Source organism: Rutidosis leptorrhynchoides, chromosome 6 (genome assembly GCF_046630445.1).
Source record: "Rutidosis leptorrhynchoides isolate AG116_Rl617_1_P2 chromosome 6, CSIRO_AGI_Rlap_v1, whole genome shotgun sequence".
NCBI lineage: Eukaryota > Viridiplantae > Streptophyta > Magnoliopsida > Asterales > Asteraceae > Rutidosis > Rutidosis leptorrhynchoides.
Window position 1 is genome coordinate 244,946,203 of NC_092338.1, and position 10,077 is coordinate 244,956,279.

Here is a 10,077-nt window from a genome sequence, read left to right on the forward strand (position 1 = left end):
AGAGTTGGTAATGGGAGAGTTGTTTGAGTGTCAAGGTCATCTAGAAGAATAAATTCGGATGAATTACTTTCATCGAATGGTGATTGGCCATGATTGCTGGAGTAGAGGAATCGACTGTGATTGATTCGGGGGGAGCAGGTTCAGAGGGTACCGTGGGGTTTGACGTCATTGGAGGGATGATGGGTTTAAACAACACATCCAGATCATCAGAGGTGGCCAGTGGAACATGTCAGAAGTGATGATCAGAATTGAGACCAGGGTGAGAGCCGTTATGTCCAAGTACCATTTCGGACATCTCGTCAAACTTGACATTGGTGCTTTCTTTAATGATTCAAGTTCGACGATTGTAAACACGATAAGCCACAGGATCTTGAGAGTAGCCAATAAATATTGCTTCATCACCGCGAACATTAAACTTTCCAAGGCTGTCCTCGTCGTTTAGAACATATCACATACATCCAAATATGCGAAAGTACTTCACATTGGGTCGACGATTGAAAAGAAGTTCATATGGAGTTTTGTTGAACCGACGGTTAATGATGGATCGATTTTGAGTGAAGCACGCAGTGTTAACAGCTTCAGCCCAGAGGGACGGGGGTAATTTGGAATAGACAAGCATTATTCTTGCGGCTTCAACAAGAGTACGATTTCGTCTTTCAACAACGCCATTTTGTTATGGAGTGCGAGTGGCAGAGGTTTGATGGGTGATGCCGGCCTGATCAAGAAAAGAATTAAGAACTGAGTTTTGAAATTCCGTGCCGTTATCATTTCTAAGGATTCGAACCAGTTTATTGATGGAGAGTTGGATTCTTTTTAGGAATTCAATGATGATTTTGGGAGCTTCAGACTTGCTTTTCAGAAATCTGACCCAGGTGTACCGAGAATAGTCATTAACTATCACCAGAATGAATTTTTGACCGCCTAGACTGGAAACACGCATTGGTCCATAAAGATCCATATGTAGCATATGTAATGGACTGGTGGTGTTGAATTCGGTTTTGGATTTGTGGGAGGATTTATGAATCTTTCCCATAGCACAGGAAGGGCAAACGTGTGTGGAATCAAACGAGATGAGTGGAATACTATCAACGAGATTATTGGAGACTAGTTTGTTGAGGTTCTGAAGGTGAAGGTGTGACTTCCGGTGATGCCACATCCATAAGGTTTCAGAGGAAGCTTTGGAAACCAGGCAAAGTGGTTGTAGATCTGAAGACACATTTTTCATGGCAAGAGAATAAAGAGTGGATTCACGTTTTCCTTTGAGTAAGTTGTCTCCCTCCATGGTTTGAACACAGCATATGGACCTTTCGAAAATCACGCGGAGATCACTGTCACAGAATTAACTAACACTAAAGAGACATCATCCAAGGCCTCGAACATAGGACACGCACTTGATGGTTATACCGTTGAACACATAGTCTCCATACCCTTCGATGGTAGCAATTTCATCGTTGCCAAAGCAAACTGTACCTAGGAACTTGTTGACATAGTTTGTCAACATGGATTTATCACAAGTCATGTGTCTGGAACAACCAGAATCCAGATACCAAACACATGCTGAGATAACCTGCAAAACAGAGTTAAGCACAAGTTTTAGGGACCCCAGTTATCTCGGGTTCCTTATAAGCAGACACATTCAGAGAATTTAGAGCATTAGGTTCATCAGATGAAACATTCAACAAGGTCTGAACATTCATTACAACACACGAATCATGGTTTTGGTGAACAAAATACAGACGTCTTTTACATCTATTACAATTTAATGACCCGGACTGAGAAGCAAGACTTGAGGATGCTTGGACTGTTTCAGTCTTGGGTTTCCATGCTTTCAAAATGCTTTGTTTTGGTTTAGGTCCTGTGAAATTTAAAACACCAACTTTAGACTCAGTTTGAAAATGATTCATGTTTTTAAGTAATGACTGTCTAGCCCTTTGTGCACTTTTGTAACGGTTTTGCTTTTGAGTCTTAGTTAATCCATCAGATACTCGCTTTGCAACATAGTTGAGATTTGATAGTTGCGGATGTATGATGGATTCGGGGTCATGTTTCAATGGTCTACCACTGTTGCTCTTGATGGAGTTAGAGTGGTGGATATTTCGGTAGACGAGAGGGCTTCTTGAACCACCCCTCCTGTCTAGAATAGGCGGTGCAGGGTGGTTATGGGATTTTCTTACTGAGTAGTCATACACAACATGTTCTTAGATTATTCTTCGAACAGGATTGTTTGGCTTTCTCATCAAGGATGCGGAATGTGGTGGTTTGGGATCAACACCCCTTTTAGTGACAATCATCTCTAAACGAGAGCCATGATTAGGGTTTTTTAGGATGGTGACAGCTGGAATGACAGGTTTTCTTAAGTTCACTACAGTAGTGTAAGGAAAACCTTGGTGATGTGGGGGAAGAACTCGTTGAGAATAAGTGGGTACCCACGGTACAAATTTCTCTTGCGTTGATTTTGATTCCTTTTGTTATGAATAGTTTTGTGTTAATGTTGGACCAAAATTCTTTTCGGCTTTTTCAAAATCACGATTCATTAAAACTTTTACTTGCAAATCGATGTTGTCCTTTTCAATAAGAGCAACATGTTTCTTATATCCTTTTAGTTTAAGTTTTAAGTCAACGATTTCTTTCCCGAGAGAATCAGTAAGGGCATTTGAGGGTTCTATAAGGTGGCAGGGTGGCGGTTCGTGAGGGGCTTTGGACTTTGAAATCATTTCACAGAAAGTAGTCGCTTGACTAGCAATCTGTTTTTGAAGTTCATGCACATCATGAGCAAGTTGATCATTTGTCGACACATGGAGTGAGATTTGGTGTTGCATGGCATTTATGATCATCAGAAATTTTCGTTCATTGTCAAAATATTTCATTTTATTTTCGAAAAGTTCCTTTTCTAAACGGATGATGTATTTTTCTAATACCAGGGTTGGTAAGTAGACAACATGTTTTTGACCTTCTGAACATTCACTCTCATTAAACAAATCAGGTAAGCTTTCATATGAAAATGAGTTTTTCCTTTTCAAATAAAGAGCGTTGATTTTATCATAGATTAAAGCAATTTCTCATTTCATTTTAGTTGATCTTTTAGGCAATGCTTCCTCAACCTCACTCTAGGATGCAAATGTGAGTCGTGCAGGTAGGCCAATCATCAAGTATCTACTATCATACAGACAGGGCTCAGCTTTGGCCATATTGGACAAGGTGAGAGGATTTTCAAAGCCTAGTCCTTTGTTCTCACGGAAGGATTCCTTTGGTCGATTCATGAACAGAGTTTGATTCGAGATATGTCCTGCTAAAATAACCTCAGACTGTTTGGTCCTGTAAAGCTTTTCTTCAAATTGACCTAGACGAGTTTGAAGCTAAGATTATGTGAAGTAAGTTTAGAACATTTAGAGGTTTTCTTAGCAAGATCGAAAAGGGGTTCTCTTATCTTTTCTTCTAAGGTATCTAGAAGAGTTTTCTTAGAAGCAGTGAGTTTCTTAATTTCTTTCTCAGCATTATCTACTTTCTCACTAAGAACTTCATTTTTTAACCTAAAGTCTGCCCTTTCTATTCGTAATGGTCTCACACTAGATTCTAGCTCCTTCAATTGTGTTACTTTTTTAGTTAGATCCTTCTGAAGTGTTAGGTATGCATTGTTTGACACTTTGATTTTTAATTCAGCTTTTAACCTATGGTTCTCATTTTGTAGTCCACTAACCTGACTAGCAAGTGATCTAAGGTCCTTACTCATTTTAGCAAAGTTATCAACATACATATCAGGCAATTCAGGGAGCATTTTATCATGATTATTAGAAGCAGGTTCATCTCTAATGGACACATTAATTTGGACAGGTGGGTCATTAGGTCTCTTAGAGGGTGCATGCAATACATCAGAAACACATTCAGAGCTATTATTTACAGAGTTATAATATTCATGAATTATGTCGGTGTAAAGTTGTACCTCTTCCTCATCATCGGAAGAGACATTGTCAGGAGCACGGTTCATGTTGGTGAGTTTCACTACATTAGCTCATTCAGGCTACTGTTCACTGTCTGACCAGTTCAGCCAAACATCATCTGAGGCTTTGAGGACCTTCCCCTTTTCGGCATCTTGGGCGACCAACATCTTTTTCTTGTAGTACTCAGCATCCTTTCATTTGGGTAGTCTGCATTCTTGTGTAAAGTGACCTGTTTTACCACAGTTGAAACAAACATTATCGGGGTCCTTGTTGTCAGGAGCCCGGTATTGAGTGGCTGAGGTTTCGGGTTTTTTGTAGTATGAAGAGCTGGATGAGGTTCAATTGTTGTTGTTCTTGCTAAAACCTCCAGATGATCTCCTGAGATTCAGTTGCTTGTTGAACATTGTGGCAGCCTTGACGAGATCTCGATGCTCTTCATCAACATCAGAGTATGTGTCCTCATTAGAGGAAATGGTTTGTTTTGCTTTGAGTGAGTTGGAGCGGTTGGAAGGGGTTTTAGTGGAGCTTTTGTTAACAAACAGAGCCATTGGATCACTGGTTTCAGCGAGGTTGGATTTAGGGTTTTGGGCGGCTAGAACATCAGGTTGATGATTCATTAGTTTCCCTACAACTTCATGGATGTTGTACTTCTTGGTATTTTTAGAGGCACGGAAGTTGTTTCCGTACGGTGTCCATGTGGCATTCAGTTTCTTCAGGAATTTCATGTTCAGCTATTGATTTTCCTTTTTCACTCCCACCCTTTTTAGCTCATTGATGACCTCACAGAAACGTCTGTAGCAGTCCTTTAGAGGTTCATCAGGTTTCTGAAAGTAGTCCTCATACATTGTGAGAGCTATGTCAAGTTTTGTCTGGTCGGATTGGCTATATCCTTCCTATTGATGAGTGATTTCATCTAGAAGTTCTTTTCCGGATTTCAGAGAGCTGGGGAATTTGTACATGTCATGAGGAAGAGCTTGCATGATAATGGACTTGTAATCAATGTCGGCTTGAGCTCACTTGAATTCTTCACCCTGGAGTTCATAAGGTTTTAGAACCGCACCGGTGTCAGGATGAAGTGAGATCTTAGGTCAATTGAGAAATGACTCCTAGAGGTATTTGGTTTGTTCTCCCTTTCCATCGATGAAGTTGTCAAACCTTCATTTCCATTCATCAAATAGTCCCTCGAACAGCATGGGAGGATGGGTATCCGAGCCCACGACCAAAGCATCACGGTTTGCAGTAGCCATCTTAACTAGTAGTGTAAACTGATTGGTGCAAAAGAGAGGAGTTTTAACAAGAGATTGTTAAGTGGAGAGTTTGAGTGTAGAGAATCACTTGTGTAAACAGAGTGAAATTAGGGTTTTGGTGTAAAACCACTTGTATAAACTGAGTGGTTTTTGAGCAAAGCCAAATTTCAAATCAGACTATGTTTTCGAGCAGCAACACGGTAGTTAAGAAAGGGAGGTTTTCGAGCAGGACAGTTATGGGAGCAGAATCCTAGGTTTTCGAGCACACAAGGTATTCAAGCACAAATCTAGTTCTAGAGCTCCTACATTTTCGAGCAGATAACTAGGGTTTCAAACAAAACCAAGCCTTTAAAACAGGGTGGTTTTCGAGCAAAACCAGGTTTTCTGGAAACTGAGTTTTCGAGCACAATGAGACAAAAAACTAAGATTTTTGAGCAGAAAGAGATTTTCGTGCAAGGTTTTCGGGCAATAAAAGTCACTGTTTTCAGTCAATCCTTTAATTTTTTTAGCACAATTTTTGAGCAAATACTCAAATTACACACTGTTCTGGAGCAAAAATCACACTTTTCACAATTTTTCGAGCAAATTTGACTGAAAACACTTAATTCAATTTGTTTAAGTTCAAGTTGTTTAACTTAAGAGAGAGAATACCTATGCACGTGTAAAATTACACAGAAGTACAAGCTTATGCACAAAAGGACAAGTCCTTTGTCCGCTGTGACACAAATCAAGGGATTATGTCAAGGACATGTCCTTTTCATACTTAAAACTATCGGGTAATACCAATTTCGGTGGGTATTAACTAAGGGTCTAAAGTTTGGAGCCAAAACAGACTTAACACGTGGGTGAATGAATAGGTTTTTCGAGCAAGAACCTTACGGTTTCACTGTAGTGATGCAACCGTGAGAGGTTTTCGAGCAGAATCAAACCCAGAAGGGGTTTTCGAGCGTCTGTTTTGGGTAAAATCTTAAGTAAATTAAATGGATTTTAAAGCAGATTTGAGTGCAAAACAGCAATGAATCAAGTAAGTTTAGGACCTTTAATTAACCTTAACACAAAAGAGTGATTATTACCACGCAAATTTCGATTAAATCATGAAATAAAGTGACAAAAACATAGTAACTCAGTCATGGCAGCAGAAACATGAATATTCAAGCATGAAGTATATACAAAGTACATGCGCTAAGCACTTAATTGCCAGAAAACTTCATAAGTTTCATACAATTTTGATATAAATAACGTTTTCATGAGATAAAGCTTTTTAAACATTACGGAAAACATGACAGATTATGGTCTGATATACATTTTCGTGCATAGATCTTTAATAAGCAAGCCAATTTGAGTTAGAGCATGAAGAATTCAGTACATGATAATACGTTTTAGACAGATTTCAAGCAGATAACATACATATACTTAACAAATTACAAGCAAATTCATGACCAAATAAAGATTAATCGTGATACCTCAACCGAAGAACACCAAGCACTTCAAAACATAAATCTAGAGGCTTCAATCCTTGGATCTACAAGCAAGATAGCATGTCCCGCTCTGATACCAATTGTTAGTCCCTAAAGAAGCCTAGATCGACCGGTTTGTGAGTTGATTAGTGGGTTAGAAGTATTAGCTATTCAAGAACACTAGAGAGAAAAGGATAAGATGAGTAAGTGCCAAATGGATAACTAGTTGAATTAGAAGAGGGGAGGTTGTTTATATATGACAACCTCCCAAGATACAAAAGATACATTGTTACCATGGTAAAATGGTAAATAAATTACATATAAAAGATAAAACCGTGCATCACTAATCTATTACATAAACACATGTCAACAATACATATAACATTTATCTCTTAGAATTATGATCTTCCATTCTGAAATTCTGAAAAGCACCCAAATTATGAATCAATACTCCAAATTTTTTAAAAAGCTGAATGAAGCAGCAGAAACTATAGACAACTGTAAACGAACTTAACCGTCGGAAGTTTGAAGATAAAGAATACTATGTTGGAGAAGCTCAGAAAAGTTGGAACTGAAAAACGGATTGAGCAAACCATGAAGGAGGCTATGGACAAATCACAAAGACTAAACATGCCTTCAAAGAATCCAATTGATTTAGTATCTGCTGAAGTCATTAACGAATACCTTGCTCCTGACTCTACACTTTTACGAACAAATCTTCTTCATCATCCATCGATATTAGAAATTCTAAGATATCATCGTATCTTTCATTATAAATATCCTCGATATTTCTGAAGATATTTTCATGACTATCCTTATCTGAAATCATCTATCTTTTCGCGATATCAGTGTTACATCAGAAAGGAAACTATTTTAGTTTCTAAACTCTGAAAATTCGAATTTAAAATATGAAAGTTATTGAAGTAGTGTTGAGAACTGGAGCATGAGTTAGTATAATATAATGACACTTGATCAACGTGGTTATATTACAGTAAGTCATGCTGAGTTTCTAATGGAACGTGATGATTCACAGATCATAACGTCATCATGTGCCATGTTACACGACTCTTACATTCTATCTAAATATATAAACATATCAAGAACATAATTTCTTGATAAATTCTATCTTTTCTCTTAAATTCTGGTAATCTAACCAATCAAAATCGTGCTATTATGTTCTTTCTTATTTAGAACAATAAGTTCATTCGAAACTCCATACTTACGAATTCTGGACCGTTACTCACCTTACTAGAGGTCGAGAAGAGAATAAAAAGGCAAAGAGCTCCAAAATATAAGAGAAAATACAAAGCCCAATAAAAACACAGAGGTTACAAACCATGGATATTAATACAAATAACAATATAAAGACACGGTAGAATTAAGAATAGTATTACCCCAAGGTAATAGTAGAAGTAAACAGATTTTTCTGGTGAAATATTGAAAGGAATGATGCCAGAAATAATAATTAGGAAAATATCAAGGATCAGAACTAGATTAAGCATTTTCACAATCTTTTAGATGTATGAACTAAGAAAGAAAGTATAGGTATGGTGAAAATAGTGAAACGGAAAAATTTTAATTTATAATGGAAATATCAGACAGAGTAATCGAGGTAGATCACCGTAGTTAATTATAGAGATCTTAATTTTCTTACTCGTCGATTACTCAAATCTTTTAGATTTCGAAGATTTTCTCTAAATCTCTTAAATTCCGAAACTCAACCATAATTACGTCAAAAGATATGACGAAACTTTACTTGTCTCATTTCACTCTTTTGTGATGGCTTCACTCGTACTATTCACAAAATCAAGTTGTTTTAGCTATATTACCCAATAATGATAAAACTCTAATTTCTAGCTCGTACACGTCATGAAAACATACGTATTGTCAACCATAACGATTCCAATCAAATTTCAGGACGAAATTTCTTTAACGGGTAGGTACTGTGACGACCCGAAAATTTTCGACCAAATTTAAACTTTATTCTTATATGGTTTCGACACGATAAGCAAAGTCTTATAAATTGAATCTCAAAAACTTTTAAACTTTGTTCATGTACTTTCGACTATTCCCGACGATTCATGAACAACATTGTATAAATAAAAATACACTTTCACTAATTAGAATTAAAAATGTAAAATAATAAACAGAAAAAATAAGTATAATTAAAATGAATAAATATATATATTATTCTTATTAATAATTGTGATTATATAGTAAAATATATATATATATATATATATATATATATATATATATATATATATATATATATATATATATATATATATATATATATAAATATTCAACATCATGTTATCGTATAATATGTAATATTAAAAATTAAATGTAATTACAAGCTAAAAATATATTTGTTATAATATTATTATTATTCTTTTTATTAGTACAAATATCAATATCTGTATCATTAATATTATTATGAAAACATGTAACTATTATATCTTCATTATTATTAGACATTATTATTATTAAAATATATAAAGATTTAATACTTATTATTATATAATATATATATTATATAGTTATATTACATAATCTATAATATGTTATACTAATATATTAAATATAGTAGTTACAATAATATGTTTATTTCCTTTAATATATCAATACTAGTGTTATTAATATTATTATTGTAGAAATATAAATATGAAATTTGATATATATATATATATATATATATATATATATATATATATATATATATATATATATATATATATATATATATATATATATTACTACTATATTAATATGATTAGTATTATTATCATTAATAATATCATTATTATCAATTTCACAAAAATTAGTATTATTGTGACTTATTATCATTATTACTCTTATTATTATTAAGAATTATCATTATATTAATATCAATATTTTTACTTTTATCTCTATTATTATTATGAGTATTATGTGATGTTATTAATTATTTTTATCATTAAGATTAGTATTATTTCTATTATTATTATTATTATTATTATTATTATTATTATTATTATTATTATTATTATTATTATTATTATTATTATTATTATTATTATTATTAATATTAATATTATTATTATTATTAATATACTAAATATTAATTAACTATTAATAATAAACATTATATATAAAATTAGATATATACGCGTTATTTAATCACTATCTGCATTATATTTTTTTTCCTGACTTCTATTTGTCTGTGACTCTTTGTCGAACCAGCTGTTCTCCAAAAACCAATCATGTAGTGATAAAATTCGTTTAACTCTTTCATCTCCATTATCAGATATCAATTATCAATTACTGATAATTGAAGTTTAAAAAAAAAACATTTCAACTTCTTCCGTTTTCTCTGTTCTTGATATTTTTTTACCAAAATGCAATTTCAAACTAGTTGTAAAAATCTAAAATTGCAGGGTCGTTAGGAATAAT